Below are 20,197 nucleotides of genomic sequence, written 5' to 3' on the forward strand. Positions count from 1 at the left end.
CTTGCAGGGATCTTTGTACAATCTTTGGGAGAGTAGTAATATCTTTTCACACTTTTTTCCATTCTCACAAAATAACTTTTAGCAACAAACAGAATCGTTTTGTTTTTCAGTGCCAGTGGGCTTGATACGTTTCAGCTCCAGTTAATGTTCCAGAGTTTAGCTAAACTCTACTGCTTTCTATCTGTGGTGGTTTTCAGCAGGGGATTATGCTACTGGAATTAGAGAATCATTTATTTCAGTCCTCTTCATCCTTACTACAAGTGCCAACAAGTTTCTCAGAGTACTTTTTCAGCTTCAACACAATTACAAATATATTCATTTGATCTGGACTCAGTTTCTTAAGATCATCTCCTGAATTGTGACCTTAGTTATTGTCCAGACGATCAACACCTTCAAAATCAATATTCTAAGAATGTTTGTGTTTCACGTTCCAAAATCAGCCATGAGTTCCAGCTGCTTTGTCTCACATCAGGGTTTCAGACCAACTGCAAGACGTTTTCTATTAGCTTATTATGTCATGATTGCTCAGTTAGGGTTTTCTCCGTCTTTCATTTAGGTCCTTTGTTTTCGCTCTTTAAATCCCCCCTTGCAATGCCTTTTGGTTTGTCCTAATATAACTTATTAACCCTTACCGTCTCCACGTGACCAATGACGCCACCTGAGTAAACACGTCGACACACTTCCAGTAAAACACAGACAAGAGGACAAAGAAACACACTAAAGAGTCAGAAGAGAGAAGAGTTTGGATTCTGCAGGTCGGACTGGCAGGTTTTGCACCTAGTGTCTATAAAACTGCTTGTAAACGTGTTTTGGACCAGAAACGTTTCAGCTCGCACAAACTGCATTTGGTCCAAAACCAGAGTTCACAGTGTCGACGTTATTAGTGCGTTATGACTGTTATTTAGTCCAGTGTGTTGTTGCATGAATTCTGATTATGCTCTTTGGGTATTTGTTTCATTAAAGTCTCTTAATTCCAGCAGTAGCACAAAATCATCAATACGTGCAACACTGTTTATACCTTAAGGTCAGAACTGCATAATATATTGACCGGTTATCATCATTGCAATGTCAATATGTGAAATATTGACGTTGCTAGCAATGCGTGCTATCTGGAATATTTCACATTCCATGCATTCAAACTCTACTTGCCTTGTGTTTGGTGATCATATCAAATACTTTTGAATTTGAATAAGTCCAGCGGACTGCTTTAATTATTTAATTATTTATTGATTTTTAAATGAAGTTCTGAAAGGTTGTCATCATTGAGGTCCTTTACTAACCCATCTTGCATCAGGCTGCAGTTTGTGCAAAAACATCAAAGTTGATTTTTTTTTTTTATGCGACGGCGTCTGAGGGCCGTTATAGACAGAGAAAAAAGGACGATTAGCTTTCCGCCAAAAAACTCAGAAATTTTGAGATTAGACTCAGAAAATGTTTTCTGATTTAAATTTCTTCTTTTAGAAATTTCTTCTTTTTTTTTCCTGAAATTTTTTTCTAGATTACTCTCAAAATTTCTGAGTTTTTTGGAGGAAATTTACTCTTTTATTATTTTTCTTTTTGACATAAGAAAATATGCTTTTGTAATTCTATGTGCTTTTCTTGGTTTGTTTTTAAAGTATCCTGACGAAGTCGTTATCTCCAGATCTATGGACTCAGATCCGGCCCAAAGCATAAGTGAACTAAGCCAGTGCTGGGGGGAACCCAGAGCATCAGGCGGGCTGTAAATCCCAGAGTTATTCTTATTTGAACACAAATTCAATGTTTGTTTTGCATTGATAAATTGAAACATTTAACATTTGCAGGAATTGCAAAGTTTACTTTGTAAAAATGTAAAAAAAACAACAAAAAAAACCAAAAGTCTTACAAGTGTTGATGTTACTGTGGTTACAATCTGATGCCACGAGTTCAATCTTTTCTTTATGTTATGGAGCTTAGTTTTGTCCATAAACACATCTCACCAAATCATTGACACTGATTGAGTTAAGCTCCGCCCCCATCCCACTTTCCACCACATTTGTAGGAAAGATTTTACATTAGTGCTCCGAACAGAAGATCAAGTTCTGCTAAAGGCAACGTATGACCTTGGACTGATCCAGCTTCCAGCAATGTACTGCAACTTTATGTGGCAACGCAGACGGAGTGTTGGAGTTCAATAATGACTAATAAAGGAATATGTCCCACAGACATGAACTGTTTTAGAGGTGATTTGAATCAGCCGTATTTAATATCAACCTTTCAGAGACATTGGTGGCTTCGTCAATGCTACCAAACGGACCATCGTGTACATGAGCTCATACTTTGACTATCCCGGCCCACGCTGCAGCGGAGGGGGCGGGGATCACCAAAGCCACGACAACACTCCTCTAGTCATCGGCCACAATAGCAGCTCAACTCGGTTCGTCAGATCCCGCCGACAACCTTCTACCGCCGCCAGGGCCGCAGGAAGCCAGTCATGATCAGAGCTCAAGTGTGTGTTTGATGGGGCTCCAGCAGGGAGGGGCTCTCTTGTCTCTCGATTTTCCGCCCTGATTGGAGTGAATGAGCGGCTACTCTGTTCCTCCACCTCCCTGCCTCTCCACGTTTGTATCCGAGAGCACGTCGTGGAGGCAAAATGACACACTCACAGCTCGAGACGTGACATCATCCCAGCCTTGATGTCTGAGCATGAAAAGGATGCACAACAATGCAGACAATTAGCCCTCTTTTGTACACCAGGAGCTCAGCGCTGCGTCGGAACAAAAGACTGCAAGAACATTTAGAAACGATTGGAGGTTTTTGCTTACTTGTTGCCACTGGACCTTCTGCGTAGCAAACGTTAAATTTCCTGTTGCATTAATCACAGAAAAAACACCTCTCTCTGAACTTGTTTTGTTTGACTTTAACAAATCATGACGTCAATAAGTCTACAGTCTCTTGGATAGTAGCTGTGGAGTTAAATGTCGATGTAGGTTAAATCAACTTCCTCTTATGATTATCAGCATCAACAGAATTTAGTTGAGCAGGACTTTTTAGCAATAAGAGTCACAAACAGAAATTACTCAGAACTTCCAAGATAAATTATGAATATTTACTGCATCAGCAGCTTAAAACCAAACAGCAACAGCGACTGTTTTTGGTACCGGAACAGATTAACCAACCTAAAGAGGCAGAAAAATGGTGGATATGGATGGAGAGTTATTTCAATGACAAATAAGCCCAACGTCTGAGTAAATCAGGTGGTGAATGCATAAAAGCTAAGTTGAATCAATACAGTTGTGCTAAAAGCAGGTAAAATCAACTAAGTCAGGAGATTTTCACAACATAGACAGGAATGGTGCAAAGGTTGCAGGATTTAGTAAATCTGTTCAGGCCAGTTAAAGTGACCTAATGTAACTTTCCACTGGCCTGCAGTTATCTATAATTGATACAACTATATTTAGTTTTGTTTAAAAGAGGTTTGGCAACCGCAGTTTTAAGGCTCTGTGGAAAATAACACCATCATTCACGTCAGCATGGCCAGCAAGACGCTGTTTTAATTTCTCTCTCGTTGAACGTACTGTACATCGCAGGGCTGAAGAGACAGTCAGAACCGGCAGGGTGTTCCTAATAAAGTGGCCAGTGAATGCACTTGGTTTCCTCCTCCTGAGGCAGATATTGTCAGGCTCAGGCACTGATGGACACAGGGACTGAACAGAAAATACAACCAGGTATTTATTGGGAGGTCGACAAACTCTTAGTCAGACAGGCCAGGGTCAGAACCAGGGAATCAAATCAGGATCAGGCGGCCCCTGATCTTCGGGCCGGGCAAACAGGGGATCCGAGCCCGCGGGTCCAGAGTCCAGGTCGAAAACGGGTATCCGGTCAGACAGGCCGGGGGGGGGGTCGAAGCCAGGAGGTCCTTCTCCAACAGAGAGGATCAGGGACAGGAGAGGGATCGCTGAGGGAGAGACAGACAGACAGGTTAGATTCTGGGCAGTCAGCTCAAGTCTCAGTAGCAGGTCTGAAGGTGTTACCGCTGAGGGTTTCACAACAATCTGACGCCGTGCAGGGAGAGTTCCGTCCTTATATGGCAGCAGCTGGAGATCAGGAGGATGATGATCAGGTGCGAGTGGTGCACAACAGCAGCTGTGACAGATATCTCCGGTCTGGAGGAAAATGTTCCTGATTTTCTGCTTAATCCACGACCATGAATTTAAGCAAGAGCAATGTTATGAGATGTGTATTTTTTTGTCTTGCAATGTTTTGTTTGTTTATTTATTTATGTTCTTTGCTTCTGCAAACTCCTGATGAAGAAATGTTTAATAAACTTTGGGAATGGTTGTTGGTAATTCACTGCTTTTTTTTTTCCAGCTTTTTTGTTTGTTTTTGGCTGACATGAGAAAACAAAAATGAAATAAAAAAGTCGTTTTCTGTTAAAATGCTAGAATTAGTGCGAATAGATCCAATAATAAAGCACATTTGTGAAAAACAACAAAACAAATGCCTTTGGACCATAAAGAGTCGGGTTTAATCAGTCAAATGTTTACAGCCTACACATAGTAAACCAAACCTTTAATCTTGTAATATTAAGTGCAAAATGCACCTTTAATTGCAGCATGAGGCAAATATTATGTTTTTGAATTTTTTCCCACAAAGCCGATGAAACAACAGAACATCCAACAGAACTGGGAGTTCCCTCCCCAGCCCCCGCTCCCCTCTCAGATCAAATCTTTCCTTTCAACTAAAGATGCTGCCTGCAGCTAGCTTATTAAATTACTGTATACATCACGGCATGCTGGGTCTTGACGCTGAACATGCTGCGGTGTGGATGGGTGTTTAAGCTGCATGAACTTTCTAAATCAGATTTGTTTTCACGGTTACCAGGGATCGACTTTAAATGTGTCCGACTTCCACTTAATATCTCTTCAAAATCCCTGTGAAAATGGTGACTCCATCACCGCTCCAGGTAATGACTGTTTACACTTTGATTTACAGGCACGTTTATTTTTTCTTTTCTTCCCCCCCTACTTTTTAGCGATCGGCCTCTTCAGTGGGAGTGTTAACGCCCAGACTCCCATCCTTCGCCTCGGGGCGCCTTCTTTCTATAATTTCCTTCAGCAGCGAGCGAACGCGATAATGAGCCTGTGTGAAGCCGTTGGCCTGAGAAGGATGGCAGCAGATCTGCCATGTTAGCCCCCTGCCAAAGGTGGAGGCGGGGGCCACGGTGAGAGGTTAGGTGGATAGACGGAGCGCGTGGGCTCACAGCCGCCCGCGCACCAAACTTTTCTGGCTTGCAATTTTGATCTTGTAACACATACGGACACGCACACAAACACGGGCTTTTGCACGCTTTTCAGTATTTAGTCTGCGACGCCGCAAAAGGTCAACATGTGTATGTGAACAAACATTTAGATTTGAAGCAACAATTATTAATGATGGTGCCACATTTTGATTTATGGAGGTGTTTTGGTTGGTTCCCCCCTCCCGCCATCCCACAAATAGCTTTCATCTGGCTGGATGTGGCATAGACAGCCGACGGATCCAATAAGACGTTGCATTAGCGACGTTGCCGAGAGACGTTAACTGTACGGGCGGTTTTGTTTGCTGCGTGAATGAAAAATGCACGTCCCAGCTCATTAATCAGCGCTAAATTATTCATGTGTCGAAACAGCAATCAAGCAGTTCAGTCCCGGTTTACAGCACTTTGTTGGCTGATTAAGATACAACGGATTGAGAACGGATTTTTTTTTGATTTTGTTTTTTTTTTGTTTTTTTTTTAACATTTTTACAAGCAGATGCTTTTGTTTAACTGCTTCACCACAAGAAGTGCAGAGGAGCTGAGAGGTTCATCCGTCGGTCACAAAGTCATGAAAGTCGACATGAACAGCCCCGGAGTTCACGTCCTTATTCTTTTATTCTAAGGATTCGCTCCTTGTAAATCTGTGTCCCATAAACACGTCTGACATGTTCTGTTCCACATCAGTAGGTCAACTCTGTCTTTTGTTTGTGGAAATAAACATCCAATTGAGTTGCTCTCAAATGTTAATTGGATAACAAGATACACGCTGACATTTTAACTTGCCAACAGAACAGGATGTGAAATAAATGGAGCGGGGTTTTGTCCAAAAAAAGAGAAAAGAGTAAGCGCCGAACGTTGGCACTGCATGTTTAGTAAAAGGGTACCGCTTTGCTCAGAAGTCAGAAAGAGCTCCAAGTTGGCAAAAAAAAAAAAAGAGCAGAAAAGTTCCCTGAAATCAGATATGTTAGAACTGAAGGTTTCTCACCAACCACCTCAAAATCCCATACGGCTAGATGTTTTGTTTTTTGTTGTTGTTTTTTTTTTTTTTAAAAACCCTCTGATAGCTGCAGTAAGACACAGTTTTATAACAGTTTAAACAATTTTGTTTAAACACTTTGTGTCCCAACAATTCACCTTCACTGCTTGTAGGATGGAACAGGACAGAGAAATGGATTGAACTGATTTTAAGAAAATCCTGCTGTTTCTCCCACTGCCAACTGGAACGTGAAATTGTAAAGGTTAATACTTTGGTATGGCGCTAAGTAAAGGCCACAAAGTTTATTGAAAAAAAAAAGGGTCTTAAACTGGAAAACAAGTTTAAAATTGAAAAGAAAATTTCAAAACCACTTTCTACTTTCAAGGTAGTTTTTTTTTTTCAGTTTTAAACATATATTTTCAACTTCAACATTTTTCTTCAGGATAAATGTTATGGCCCCATAAAATTGGTCAACTTCACTTCTTACTTCACAATGTATAAAGCAATAAAACATATTATTATGAAGACACACTGACCTGAAACTTTAGAAAAGTGTATTCAATGACACTTTTTAATATTTTCAAACTGGCTCTCCACCCAGGGCGCCATGCGGTGGGCAGGAAGCCTCTAGATGAACACAGCAAACAAAACAACCCTGAAAAGAAAACAGAATCAGTTGCTTTTTCTCCATCACCAGACAACAAGACATGGGTACGATATGCACATTAAAGAATGTCAAAAATATAAAAATATTATAAACTTTCTTGTAAATTGAGATTTCGTAACGCTCAGGGCATCATTTATGCAACGATAAACACTGATTTCACATTTGAATGGCGTTCTTTGTGAAGGACAAAATAAATGTTCATCAGGACAAAATAAATGTTCATCAGGACAAAATAAATATTCATCAGGATAAAATAAATGTTCATCAGGATATTCATCTGATGAAAATAAATGTTCATCAGGACAAAATAAATATTCATCAGGACAACAGCTTTCAGTTGCTTTAGGTCACTATGAAAACTCAAGAGGTCAAATTGGCAATATGCTAATTTTTCTCCTCCAGTTTCAGTCAGTAGCTGTTGCAGGAAGTGTATACAGAATGTAAACATGACCCTTTATTCAGTTATTCATTGCTTTCCCTACAGCCTGAAGGCGACCTTGGTTGGCAAACAGAGCTCTGTGGAGCAGAAGGAGTGCACTGCAAAGACTCCGTGTATAATGAAGCTGTTATGAGAACACGCATCCAGAAGCAAGGCTTTCAACAGACTAAAGAAACAATTAGCAGTGTGCAATGCCAAGTGTGCATGGGGCAGGGGACTTAAAGCACTTCAAATTTTCAAGTGTGCAACATATGCAAATGAGACTCCTTTTCCCACCACCAGAGTTTTAAAATAAAATATATCTAAAATCCAAAAATATGGCAATGATTTTTGCTCAGTGAGCTTTGAGAAATGCGTCAGAAACATTTTATATCAAATCAAATGCCATTCAGCTCGGTCTTACTGGAATTGTTGTGCAATTATGTGGAAAAAGCAGGCTGAGAATGTTGGAAATATGTAGAACAGGTGGAAAGAAGAGAAAGAGGCACATTTACCTTCCAAAGGTTGTTTATAAGGTCTGACACAGAATGGAAGACAGTCAATAGAGATCAATACAACAGAAATACTGAGACGGATCTTATCTGCCCTTTATACTGTTTCCCAAATGACTAAACTTGTCACTTAGAAAAAAATTGTGTCATCCATGTTTTCATAACGTATACACACGTTTAGTTATCATATCCGAAATATGGGTATCACCTGCACCATTCTACTGTAGTTCGGCATTACAGAAAGAAAAAACTGCAAGGAAAAACTAGCGCTTTGCTTCGGCTGTATTTGTAGTTGTCTGTCACCATCTGGTGGCGTTTTTTTGGTACTGCTGCTACTAATCTTTCCTTTTGGATTTGAGGGAAGCCTCATCGATATAGAAAAAATAAAGATAAATTTGTTGTTTCTTTAACAATCAAGTCTAGTGTTATAGAATCTGCACATATTCAAAAGTATTTGATTTTCCATATTATCATTATTTATTAAAGAAAAACCAGAAGGACAAAAACCAAAGTGTTTTTTCCTGATTTAAAATGATTTATGAAGGAGAAAATATCAGCTTGGTACTGGTGATAACAGGCACTTGATTAATAGGAGGAGTTTCAGGAATAGTTTTTCATCAGGGAATTCCTTAGAGTGAAATTCCCAGAGAATTCACCTGAAGTCTGGCTGTGCAACACTTGGAGAGATTTCAAATAGGCCCACGGTAGAACCAGAACCCTGGTAGGGAGAAACTTGTCATCTACGACAATACATTTTTTTAAAAATGAGTCAAAAGGTCTGACTAGAAGAGATCCTTTCTTTGTAAAAACAAGATGTTGACTTAAGTTTGCAAATATGCAGCTCCAAAATAGATGACTCCTGAAGGATGTAAAGTGTCAAGTTTGCCATATGTAGCAAAAAGCCACATATGATAACTGTTTCCCAACTATTACACAGAAGCAGGGACGTGGATATTTGTGGTTGTTTTGCTCTGAGCGCCTTACAGTTGTTGATTGATTAACAAATTTACCTTCAAAGATCCTCTACAATGAAATAAGTCGTTCCCATTCACATACACACCGATGATGGCAAGTTACTACATGGTAACCACAGTTTCCCAGGGAAAGTCTGATAGAAGCAGGACTGGCATATTCCAGCATTGGCTCTACTGACCAACACCAACAGGGAAGGAGACAATAACAGTGGATCGAACTGGCAACTCACCGATTGTAAGGCAAACTTCTACTGCTGGCACCATCATCCAATGAACTAACAAATTCCTCTGTACCCTAAAACAGAACATAAAGCAATGGACCAGGCAGGATGGAAATATATTCTAACTCTCTTGGATTCATCAATGAGCCAGCCTACATCAAACAGGAAGTTGAATGGAACTCCTTCTCCTCTTCCAGATCCTTCTAGTGTTTAAAATGTACTTTACTGCTGCAGCCTCAAAGAGAGGGAGAGCAGGTTTCTATCCAGGCTGCTCCTTGGCTTGGATTCAGCCTCTCAGTCTCTCCATCTCCCTTTTCTTTTCTGTCAGCTTCCCACTGTGAGGAGCTTCTCTCTGACAGGGTCACGGGGACGTGGTGCTTCCCCCAGTCTCCTCGCAGGTTTCCCCATCATCCCTAGTCTGAAGTCACTTTTGCCTCAAAGATAAATGCACCACATGTGGTCCCACATGAATGTCCTTTGCTTCCCTTTGTGCTCTCTGTTCTCATTTCCTGCTCCTAATCATTCAAGAGTTTTCATCAGGGTGAATCAGCTGTTTGTTATATGACTTTTCAGCCACTTTCTCTCACAGTTTCTTCTCCTTGTCCTTGTTCGTTCTCACATACTCCACTCTTCTTTTGTCAGTGCACGGAAAGCATTAAGCTCTTTTTGGCTCACTCCTCATTATTGAGTTTTCCAAGGAAGAGCAACACTTATATGGGAATAGTGCAGACTGGACGATGGTGATAGTTTATTTGCATTAGTCTAAACCAGCAACTGATTCAAAATAAAGTCACGTATTTCTGTCGGTTATATCTTGCACACCTCAGTGAACTTCATTAGGCTAGCACATAGATGTTATTTTATTATCTGTATTAAAAGATTGATTCTACAGACTGCAGAACTGCATTCATGGTGGGTTCCAGATCCAGTCCTGTCTGCAAGAAACCAAGCAATCCTAAAGACAACAAAATATACCTGGTGAATGCATCATTTTGATTTGTCATGTGGTGTATCATGTAACTAAGCAGTCCATTGATAAATATAAAACCCCAGTGTTAAACACAATTTATTTGCAACCAGGGGCGCCGTATAGGGGGGGAAAGGTTATGACAATTCTAAGGGCCCCTGACCAACAGGGGGCCCTCCACAATTTATTTATTTATTTTTTGTTCATAGAAATAAAAAAATAAAAAACTGGGGCCCTGTTAATTACAAAATTAATCCTATTGTGTTTTCTAAAATAGTTTTTAGCAGTAAAAATCAAATGTTGCCCCTCCCAGACCAAAAAGCACACATCCACATTTGCCCTTAACCCCCCTGGATCTGCATGAAATGGTTCGCTCCTGGTTGGAGCTTGACGGTGACGATGTTCAGCAGCAGTCAGTGGAAGACAAGAACGGCTGTGGCTGTTACTCTGCTGCTAATGAAAATAATAAAGTTCGGTTTTCAAAAAAATAGAGAGAGGGAGAAAAAGACAAGAGTTTCAATTTGTAACCCAGTTTTTCTCCGAGAGGTGGGTAGACTGTGAGATTATCAACCATTCAGCATAGTTAGCTTAGCTACAAATTACTATTTGCCTCTATTTCACTAGCATTTAATGAATTAAGGAAAAAAATTACCAATATATTCATACATATTGGTAATATATTGATATCCCTGTAAGCAGCCTCCCTGTAAGGCCGCTTACAGGGAGGAGGTAGACCGTCTGGCTGAGTGGTGCGACAAAAACAACCTGCAGCTGAACACCGAGAAGACCATTGTGGACTTCAGGAGGAACGCTGACCTACATCCACCCATCCACATTAAGGGGACAGTGGTGGAGCGTGTGGACACCTTTAAGTTCCTGGGAGTCCACATCTCAGAGGACCTGACTTGGACGACCAGCTGCTCCAAACTCATTAAGAAGGCGCATCAGCGCCTCTTCTTCATGAGGACCCTGAGGAAGAACCACCTGTCCTCAGAGATCCTCACGAACTTCTACCGCTGCACCATTGAGAGCATCCTCACCAACTGTATTACAGCTTGGTACGGGAACTGCTCTGTCTCCGACCGGCTGCCCAGTATATCGCCGGGGCACCGCTCCCTGCCATTAAGGACACCTACAGGAAGCGGTGTTTGAAAAGGGCCGGGAAAATCACAAAGGACTCCACTCACCCAGCACACACACTCTTTTCCCTCCTGCCCTCTGGGAGGCGTTACAGAAGCCTACGGACCAGAACCACCAGGCACCGGAACAGCTTCTTTCCCACGGCTGTCTGTCACGCTTTTGAACGCCTCCTGTCATAAAACATAAACTATAAGGACTGTACTCCCCTATCCTCTCATACAACAATAACACATGGACTATCCTCACACACACACACATCATGGACTGTTTTCTTCACACACACATACAACCTGTAAATTTTATCTGCCATTATTTATCTATAATCCATTCCCTAACATTCTTGTATAATCTATGCATATAGCTCCCATATTTATATTTATGCACAATATCTATATCTCTTTGCTATAACCCCTTATAGTCCATACATACATAGTCTTGTACATCTGTGAATAAATATTTATATCTTGTAGAGCACTTCTGGATAGATGCAAACTACATCTCGTTGCTTGTACTTGTGACAGTGCAATGACAATAAAGTTGAATTCTATTCTATTCTACTCTATTTAATGTGCCCCTATACCTTTTACTACTTAACAACAGATGAGTCGGTCAGCAGAAGCTCTAACCCACGTCCCCCTGACCCGTCCTCTCCTGAGCAAAATTAAAGCTGCAGTATCTAACTTTTATAAAAATATATATTTTTTCCACATATTTCTTAAAACTGTCATTATGTTGTGACGGTATAGGATGAGAGATAATCTGTGAAAAATCTATTTCCTCTGCTTTCTCAAAGTGCTAGAAACAACCAGTCAGTGGCAGGAGACGTTTAGTGCTGTCAATCACAATATCATGTGGTGCTGCTCATCCTTCCTCCCCCTCGCTCTGTGCTGTGCTGCAGCTAGCATAGCCTGTTGTGAATGCTTAGTCTAGTTAGCATAGCTACCAGTGACGGCAGATAAACATTTTTCCTGTAATGATAAGTTGTTTTTCCACCATTAGCACATTTAGCAGTGAGTGAATGAGGTTGATTGACAGCGTTAAGACCCTCCTCCTGGTTCTGATTGGTTGTTTTGGCTGAACGTTGCATTACTGAAGCTAGCAATAGTAGTTCAGGGAGGAGGTGGAGGAGATTGATTGTTTTCACAGATTATCTGTCTTGTAACAAACCGTCACAACACAAATATGGAGAAAACATATTTTTTATTAAAGTTATCTACTGCAGCGTGAATAAAATGCAACTACATAGCATTTTTGAGAAGTCTGGATTGCTTTATGTGTATTTTGCACGTTGCTTTTCACTGTTGCTTGTGGGGAGAGACATTTCAGTAATCTAAAACTAGTAGAAAAAAATTTAAGCAACCTACTTGCATACTGTATGCGGACTGTTGCATGTTGCTGTATGCACAAACACACACCCACAAAGGACAATGTAAGCTACAAAAACACTCTTAAAACCAGAATGTTTCAACTAAAAATAATGTTCATCACTACAAATATCAACTCTAATTTAGGGATTTTCAAAGTATGAAAGGGTGAGCCCCCCTCCAAGGAGCACAATGCCTGCTGCCCCCCCCCCCCCCCCCCCCCCCTCAATAATCAACCCACAAACAAATGTCACTACAAAACACCTTCTAATTGCTTTTATTTTAGAACCATCTCATCTTTTAAAATGACACTTTACCTGAATGAAATTTAACACATGAACATTTTAAAACATTTCCTCCCATTTTAATTATTTTATCAGGGCCTTTGTATGGCAAATACGCCCTTTTTTCATTTTTCTAATGATAAGAACAACCCCAAACTCATTTTTCAACCGTTTTCTCAAACAAACGTTACATCTGAGATTCTGAGTTTAATGTTTGAGATACCAACAGTGTTTTCACATCTTAACAAAAACATTTTGATCAGATCTTTGGGACACATCTGTAAATGTTGCACATTTCCTTGAAAGTAAAAAATAAATCAAAAACCTAAACAGTTGCAAAATCGTGGAGCTCTTTTTGTGGCTCATCTAAACAATTTATCTCGAGCTAAAAGAGCGTGCTGTATGAAAGAGCGGAGGCATACAAAGGAAAAAACAATTACGCAGGCTATGCGCACCCTTTCTTTTTCTATCACGGTCCTGAATCACGTGTAACTCATTTTATTTATGATTTTAACTACATTGGCAACATGGCAACACATTGGCAACATTACTGTTCAGCTCACCTTAGTTTTAGTGGGAACAATGTGCTTGTGCTTTTGATGCGCGAATCCGGTTAAGCTTCTTTTCCGGTTTATTTTTTCCCTCGCACCGCGCCTCCCCTAAAGTGCTCTGGCGCCCCCTAGGAGAGGCGCGCCTCACACTTTGAAAACCGCCGCCCTAGTGTTTATATACAACAAATTCACAATTTCAATCGATCAAAATTAGAACCATCCTTATTTACAAAAGAAACACACCTTGTGCCTCTAAGGTATGTTTGAGCACATAACTGAGGGTTTTCGCATAATATGAGGACATAACTTTAGTCAAAGATAAATCACAGAGGGGTATTGTAGTGGCACAGCGGTAAAGCACAACCCACATATGGAGGCCTTCGTTTTCAACGCCTCCATAATAATGACACTTTTAATGCAAAATTGCTCTAAACGTTGCAGTGAAAGTCCATTAAAAGTGCCTACCTTGCATTAAAGTGACATTATTTTCAAAGTAATGCAAAGTTGGCACTTTTAATGCAGCTTTGCATTAAACGTGTCATTATTTACTGAATGACGCTTCATGACAACAGTCGTAAACATTCATAAAGACTCATAAAGACATGTTCTTTATGAACATGAAGGACATCTCATGCTATGTCATGAGATGTCATAACTTGAGATGACATAACATGAGATGTTATGATATGACATAACATCTCATGACGACATAACATCATGAGATGTCATCTCATGATGTTATAAAGTGTTACTGATAGCTCTATCTATCTACCTGCTTACCTATTGATACACCTATCTATTTATAGCTAGCTAGCCTATGTAGTATTATGTTTGTAGAGACCAGGATAGAACTTATAAAACAAAGGTTTACTTAATTTTAATAATAGAGAAGGTTGCAGAAAATATTTATCTCTCCATCCATCCATCCTGTTTGTTGAGACCTGCAAAGAATTTATGTTTAAAGTAGAATTATTTAACTAATAGACAAAATTACAGACAATATCTATCTGTCTGTCTGTATGTCTGTCATTTGTGTTTGTAGAGAAACTGGAGCACCCGGAGAAAACTTGTATTTGATTAAGTAGGATTACTTAATTTTACTAATAAAGAAAATTACAGACAAAATCTATCTATCTATCTATCTATCTATCTATCTATCTATCTATCTATCTATCTATCTATCTATCTATCTATCTATCTATCTATCTATCTATCTATCTATCTATCTATCTATCTATCTATCTATCTATCTATCTATCTATCTATCTATCTATCTATCTATCTATCTATCTATCTATCTATCTATCTATCTATCTATTTTTGTAGGGAAACTGGAGCACCCAGAGAAAACCTTTCGTTCAAATGACTTAAACTTACTAATACCCTGTATGCTACCTTCAAAGCTAAGGCCTCATATGTCTGACGTAGCTAACAGACAATCTTACAAAGATGTTATGTAAACGATAAGTGAAAGCTGCTGTTTTCACAGACAGGCAGAAGAGAAAAGGAAAGACTGGTTTGAAGAGCCATCCATCCAGCCGTCCATCCATCCATTCATCCATCCATCCATCCATCCAGGTCGTGGGGGCAGCAGCCTAAGTATGGAGGCCCAGACTTCCCTCTCCTCAGCCACTTGGTTCAGATCCTCCAGGGGAATCCCATCACATTCCTTGGCCAACTGAGAAACAAATTCTTCATTTGGGCCTGGGAATGGATGGGAGTTTTACATTTTTGTGTTGGCAATTCTCAGGGAGGTGCGCTGAGTCGGAGTTCAGAGAGGGAAGTTTGACAGGTTTGGTACTGATAACTTTCTGTCGACTCAGTAAAGGTCTGTTAGCACTGCTAGGTTTTGCATCATGTTTATCAGCAGTTTCCACACAGGACTTGGAGCTACTTCTCCCTGGTTCTGCTGCTGGCAGAGTCGTCCAAACCTCATGATAAATCGGCTGTTTTATATCAAGCTGGATTCTTTTATTTTCACCTCCACACACTCTATCCAATTCGATTAAGGAAAGCATGTCTTTCCTTTCAAAGTCACAAAGTTTCTTTTTCTCCAGCTGTTTGCGCTGTATCTGAGAATCCCATGAATCAGTCATAGACTTGGTAGCTGCAGCTTTTTTCTCTTTCTCCAGTTTTTCACGCTTTATCTCTGCAGCTTCCCGATGTTTAATGTCTTTCATTAGCTTATCTTCCATTAAAGTCCTTTTGGTATCTTCTTCTTTCTTTTTTAATGACAGTTGGTCGTACACTATTTTTTTACGGATTTCACGAATTCTGTCCTTAACAGGAACGTTGCAGTCAATCTCATGATCTTGAACAACCGATTTATATGGAACAGCTCTTCTTTGTTCACTAATGTTGTCCTGTGTCTTCAGGATCTGCTGAGCCTCCTTCTTTTCTCTCCTGGCTCCAACTTCCTCAGCTCTATATCCAGGAAGCACCGCTTGCCTTTCAGTCCCGTACATTTCCATTTCCATACATTTCCTGTATGTCTCTTTCTTCCGTCTCCTCATCTCAATTTCCTCAATTTGATGCCGTCTGTCTGACTCCATTATGGCAGCCATTTGTTGCCTTTCAATTTCAGCCTTTTCCTTCTTCTTCTGTTGTTTTTCTTGAATCTGAGCATCCCATGTGTCAGCCAGAGACTTTTTCAAATCAGCTTTCTTTTTCCTCTCCTGTTCCTCTCGTATCTGTTGGCCTAGCTGCTGCTTAGCCCTCTCTTTGCATCGCTTTTCCTCTAAGACAATGTAGCTGGCAGCTTCTTTTTTCTTGATATTATCCAGATTATCATAAACATTCTTCTTACAATCCTCCATTCGATGTAACCTTTCTGATTTGCTCAAGGAATAATATCCTTGCTTTCTAACCTGGTCCATTCCCATCATCCTCTGCTGTTTATATTCAACTTGATTATCCCATGCTGCAGTCAAAGACTTTTGCATTTCAATTTTCTTTTCCTTCTCCTGTTTGTCAAGTAATTTTTGGGCAAACTCCCTCTTGGCCATTTCTTTATGAATCTTTTCCTCCTCTAAGGCGTCTTTGGCAGCTTCTCTTCTCTTTATGTCCTCCAGATTTACATAGGCCATCGTCTTACGCCTGTGTTCAAATTGATCCTTTCCAGGAACTTTTTTCTCCCTCTCTGGATGCACATATTCCGAATCATTGCCTTCACTAACCATCTCCCTTTCGTAAGCAGTTCGTTTTCTTGTGCTCGGTCTTTTCTTCTGTGATTTTCGAATGATAGCTTGATATCTCTCCTCCTCCTCTTGTGCATATCGAAGTTCTGAATCCTGAGCAATTACTTCCACATCTTGAGTAAATTTAGGTGCATTTGACAGGAAGGTATCTAAAGGTTCATCCTGTTCTTGTAGTCGGTTCAAATCTTTACTTGGTCCGGTCTTCTTTGTCCTAAACACAAGAATAATCCTCTTCAGTAATCGACTGGAATCCATATTTCGTTTCTGTCTCACGATGAAAAGATTACAACTCACTATAAATTCGCTGGCTTCTGCAGGTCTGACTTTAGAACACAAGTAAACTATTCAAGAGGTTTCAGAGCTGATGTCATAGGATCTATGACACAGTAGTGATCCTAGTGACATCATCAGTCAGAAGTGTAACATTAGTTGCTATTGCTATGGCAACCAGGAAAAGCTCTGAAGTGATTCACACCTTCTAGTAAAGGAGATGTTTCAAACCATTAAAACATTTCCAAATAAATTCATTCATATTAAGACAAATGAAACTTTTCCCAACAATTTAGACCAGCTTCAGCCAATGTGGCTGTAATTTAAATAGGCTTAACAATGTGCAAAACACAATCACCTGGTTTCCCATTAAATCTGCTCAACACTGTTTTCCTCATCAAAACGTGTTTGAGGAACTCAGGTTAAACTGTGGCCATTTGTCATTTAGACATCTATAGCGCTTTTTTCCTTTATCTCATTTTATTTTGTATAACATATGACTTCCAGTTTTTGATTTGATGTTATTTTATTTTTATTTTGCTCTATATATGTTGTAGAATGGCAGCTTAACGACAGAAAGGAACAGAAGATTAGCGGCCCTATTGATAGAAGCACAAGGTATGTTTCTTTTGTAAATAAGGATGGTTCTAATTTTTTAATCGATTGAAATTGTAAATTTGTTGTATATAAACACTAGGGCATAGTTTTGAATTAGAGTTGATATTTTTAGAGGTGAACATTATTTTTAGTTGAAACATTCTGGTTGTAAGAGTGTGTTTTTGTAGCTTACACTGTGCTTTTTGTGTGTGTGTATTTACTTCAGGGTTTACTTCCAATAAACCTCACTGTTCATCAGTAAAGCCACAATCCTTCATTTGGGGCTGGGGGTGTTATACACTTTTTTATCTTTAAGCCTGTGTTGGTGTTCATGCTAGTATATATGTGTGGCCCAGTGTAGACAAATGAGCCAAACACATTCAACTGAAAAACGTAAGTGGGTTTTATTCCCGACTGTCCTCAGATGGAACAGTAAGTATTAATTTTGGTTTGATTTGTATTGAAGCACATTATAAATATTTTGAGTGCTATCACGTTATAGCGTGATACTTACATGTAAGATAAGTACGTCTTACGTCTAAGACGTACTTATCGTACTTATCACGTCTTAGACGTAATAAGTACGTCTATTACATCTTATTACTGTAATGGTTCACTAGAGGGACCCAGAAAATCAGCCACGACACAGGAGTGAGCAGAAAACTCTGATATTTATTAAAAGGCAGCTTAAACCGGGCACGCAGGATCGTCCGCTGCAGCACTGCGAAGGGGGGCGGAGAGGAGAGATCGGTGACTGGACAAATAGCAACAAAAGGATCTGTTACTGCGTGTGTGTGAAGGGAACACTAACCTGGCTTGGCGATCAGTAACTGAAGTGATCGGCTGAGGAACCAGGAGGAGCGCAGATGCTGCGCTGACGCAGAGCTCGGCAGGAAGAGCCTGGGGAGAGAAGCGCTGATGCAGGGCAGCGTACAAACTAGTTAGGCAGCAGAAGAACCAAATCCAGATCCGAATCCTTAGTCAGACGGGCCGAGGTCATGCACGATCGGGGCTAAGGGTAGAATCCGTGGGAGTGGGCGAGAGCGGTGTAACTGAAACAGGCGTGGGTCGAGATCCAGAAGGGCGATAGTAATAGTCCGACAAGGGCAAGGCAAAAGGGGCAGGTCCGAGGAACAAAGCGTGGTCGTGGCTATGAGGGCGAGGTAAAAGTGCTGGAAAACTACTTGCTGAAAGCGTTCGATAATCTGGCAGTGTGGTTGCGACTGAGAGGCTTAAGAAGGGAGACAATCAGGAAGCAAAGCAGGTGCGAGGAATAACGGAAACGAGGGACGTGACTAGGATTGGCTCAAACAGAAAACAGTACAATGTGAACATCACAATTAGATGTACTTAATAAGTATGTCTAATAGTTTTCTGGGACAGGAAGGCAGTGGAGGGCATTTAATATTTTCCAGGGAGCATTACCTCCTCCCTTAAAACGTTTCTGAAGCTCTTGTGTAATGGAGTCAACAAAAACATAATATACCTGTGCACGGTGGGACTCCTTCAAGGTACAGAAGACATGGTCATCAGAAGCACCTGTACCAACCGCGGAAAACTATGCTGGCACTCTCCTCTTCCTTCTGTGTCCACTGACTTCTTCAGGGCGTTTGAGCCCCACAGATGCCGCCTCTTTTCTGTGGCTTTCCTATACATTTCCTCAAATTCTTCTTCTGATCTGCAACACTCCAGTGTCTGCAGAACCCCTTCAACAGTTTTGTAGGCTGCAGCCAGGTCCATATCTTTCTGCTGTAACACATCTGGTGCAACTGCAGTTACTTGGAAGATGGGGCAAATAATTTCCAGACATAAGAAGAATTTAAAATTGATGTTCTTCAAAAGGATTGCTGAGTCACCTGCTGATTAATCAGGGGGGTTTTGCTGAGTCACATTCTCTAAGAGTTTCATAACAGCTGGAAGAACTTTCCTGAGAGACTTCAGGGCTCTTTCTCGGCAGGCCCATCGAGTGTCAGACAACTTTTGCAGTTCAACTGGGCGCTGATGTGGTTGCATTCCTTTCTGAACGTCAACAAATGCAGCATGTCTTTTTGATGAGTTTCCAATGAATGTGTAAAGTTTTTCAACCAAGTTGAAAAATGTGACAAAACATATATTTGACTTGGCACTTTCAACTAACACCAAATTAAGACAGTGTGCCTGACAGTGGACATACAGAGCCTTGGGATTGTGCCTGGGAATTCTTGCCTGAAGTCTCTTGTAGTGTCCTCTCATGTTTGCTGCTCCATCGTATCCCTGGCCGCTGATGTTATCCATTTTTAGGTCGTTTTTCTTAAGTACGTCCAGAGCCAGATTTTCAATGGCTTCTCTGCTTGTGGACTGAATGTTGCACACCTGGATAAATCGCTCCTTAATCTGCAATGTTGTGCACATACCTGACCACAAAGGACACTTGTTCTGTGTGATAGGTATTTTGTGCTTCGTCGCGGAAAGTGCCCCACATGAGCACCTATTGTCCACTGGAGAGCAGGAAGCCAAAACTATGTTTTGGTCCAGTTCCCCACCTAGGATTCTGATTCTGAGGACAATAAGTTGTACTTTCAGGGAATTCAGCACCAGTGACACTTCACATTCGCATTCCTACAAAAATGTGGATCTCATCCAGGACGGGACACACTCACACAAATTCAAAACATACTCTGCTGGCTCAAGGTTCGTCCTTATGGGGACCTCATCCACAAAAGGAAGGGGACTATACCCGCTCTTCCCTTGGATAGTTACTTTCTTTCTTTAGGTGAGAAAAAAAGAGTAAAAACACCACTATCTTTCTTTACTTAAAGGCGA

At 40.6% G+C, this 20,197-nt stretch overlaps 2 long non-coding RNA genes across 2 annotated transcripts; both read right to left on the minus strand.

Annotated features, from left to right (window-relative positions):
- Positions 1-3,670: 3,670 nt before the first annotated feature.
- On the minus strand, positions 3,671-4,086 carry LOC114143362 (uncharacterized). Its single transcript, XR_003595233.1, has 2 exons — positions 3,993-4,086; positions 3,671-3,916 (listed from the first exon to the last, which is right to left on the minus strand). It is a non-coding gene; the product is annotated as an uncharacterized LOC114143362 (long non-coding RNA).
- A 13,961-nt stretch (positions 4,087-18,047) lies between these two features.
- LOC114143049 (uncharacterized) lies at positions 18,048-20,119 on the minus strand. Its single transcript, XR_003595150.1, has 2 exons — positions 18,207-20,119; positions 18,048-18,116 (listed from the first exon to the last, which is right to left on the minus strand). It is a non-coding gene; the product is annotated as an uncharacterized LOC114143049 (long non-coding RNA).
- Between the last annotated feature and the right edge of the window lie 78 nt (positions 20,120-20,197).

The sequence above is a fragment of the Xiphophorus couchianus genome, chromosome 4 (genome assembly GCF_001444195.1).
Source record: "Xiphophorus couchianus chromosome 4, X_couchianus-1.0, whole genome shotgun sequence".
In the NCBI taxonomy this organism is placed as follows: domain Eukaryota; kingdom Metazoa; phylum Chordata; class Actinopteri; order Cyprinodontiformes; family Poeciliidae; genus Xiphophorus; species Xiphophorus couchianus.